The following is a 1,868-nucleotide window of genomic DNA, read 5'->3' as shown; positions in this document are numbered from 1 at the left end:
GGATGAAACTAATATTAACTAAGCATCTCTTCAACAGGCCAGGTTCATCTAACAGAAACCTAAAAATAATCAAATATAAAATATTTTTTTACACTGTGTAAATATTAGCTAAATCAGGGGACAAATCAGCTTGTAATACAATAGTTTGTGTTAAATTGTATAATTCAGCAGTGCTACTTTCTGTAAAACAATATGCTACACAAGCTAATATCTGCTAACCAGTTCAATAAATAACAGTGATTACATCTAACCTGCATATATTTAAGTTTAATTTAATTTTAAGCTGTTATATTGTTAGCTTCAGTTCTGGTTAGATCACATTGAACTCCTCTGTTGGTAAAATCTATAACACACACAGCTTTCTGGCATTATTTTAAAAATTAGATTATATACACTCTAAAATATTTATACTTATTATAATATTATTTTTAATAGTTTTTATGATTTCTACATCGTCAGTCCTTTTCTTTCACTATGTTGCTACGATGTACAGTAATGATAAATCCAGACTCTTGACCGTTATGCTTAGCTTCTTTAGGTCACACGGTCTCCACGCTCTCCAGCTGCTCTATACACTGTCTCTCAGCTGAGAACGGCGCCATCATGTGGACACCTACTGACATAAGCTGTTTTCACACATGAACTACAAAATTGTCAAGTTCGGTACATTTAAAYAAATTCACACTATTTAAAATAATCTCATCTTTTACACTTTTTTGAAAATGTCACAAGGTCAGMGAAATTTTACAAGAGCTTAGGAAATGATAAGCTCTCTGTAACAAGTGGTTAGTAGTAACTTTCAAACCACACTCCATCTGAGGCGGAAACACCTTCTTCACAGGTGTGTCATTTCTGCCACACCTCTGAGCTGCACAATGAGACCGTCACAGAGCTGAGTTGGTGGGTTTGTGAAGAGGGGGCATGTTATAGGGAGTGCTACRCTAACAAAAGAGGCTGCTGTCTGTTTGCTGGTTCCACAGTGCTGTATTCATGTGTGACACTACASGCTGACCTGGTTGTAACCTGAATCTATTTAACGTGTAAATTACCAACCAGGAACACAAGTGGCTTTATTTTTTGTTCCACTGGGACTAATGTTAGAAATGTCTTGTGGTTCCACTTTGCTGTGAGGTCAGTCTGCAGCCAGAGAATTACAGCCGACTAAAACATATTCAAAAGAAGTGGACAGAGAACTTTCCATAATAGGATTTATAGAATCAATTATTCCACAAGTTTAAGTGCAAGTGCTGGCTAGGAATGCRYGATATAAACKATATACGGYAGAAACGATATAAATTTGTCCTAYGATAGAGATCTGTAGTCTACCAGCCAACCGCGCAATTCTTTTTGATGATGTAACCGGCTGGAGTCAAAACAGAGGAAACGGGAAGCAGCGTGGCTGAGAGTTAAATGAAGAGGGGAAAAAAAACATAACTTATCCAGACCTGGTTCAGGTGTGCGAAAATGAACGCCGAACTGTTTACATGTTTACGTGACGGTGCACCTGCAGCGGGAGGAGCGCGCGCCGCGGCACATGGTGACGCAGCGAGGCGACAGTCAGTGCAGGTGAAGTCAGTGCTCCAGTGGAACACACAAAAGCTCGTTGAGTCTGGACCTCTTTTCTCCTGCGGTCATAGCGCAATACTGTCTCCTTGTACAGCGGGGAAGCGCTGTGGGAAAGGGTAACAGTCAGACTGTCTTTCCAAAAAAAAAGAAAAAAAGAAAGAAAAGTCACCCCGTCGGAGCGCGCACAGATTAAACACGTGGAGTGCAGAAAAAGTAATCTGTGTGTAGAAAGGAATAAATATAAGCAATTTGTTTTACCACCTTAAAACGAAGCAGGTGATTCCAAACACAACATCCAATGG

At 39.5% G+C, this 1,868-nt stretch overlaps 1 protein-coding gene across 1 annotated transcript in view; it reads right to left on the bottom strand.

Annotated features, from left to right (window-relative positions):
- Positions 1 to 1,868, bottom strand: part of LOC106517829 (glutaryl-CoA dehydrogenase, mitochondrial) — a gene marked incomplete at its 3' end in the record, with an annotated part of 8,227 nt that overhangs the window by 2,587 nt on the left and 3,772 nt on the right.

The sequence above is a fragment of the Austrofundulus limnaeus genome, unplaced genomic scaffold (genome assembly GCF_001266775.1).
Source record: "Austrofundulus limnaeus strain Quisiro unplaced genomic scaffold, Austrofundulus_limnaeus-1.0 Scaffold53, whole genome shotgun sequence".
NCBI lineage: Eukaryota > Metazoa > Chordata > Actinopteri > Cyprinodontiformes > Rivulidae > Austrofundulus > Austrofundulus limnaeus.
This window is presented reverse-complemented; position numbering and strand designations above follow the sequence as displayed.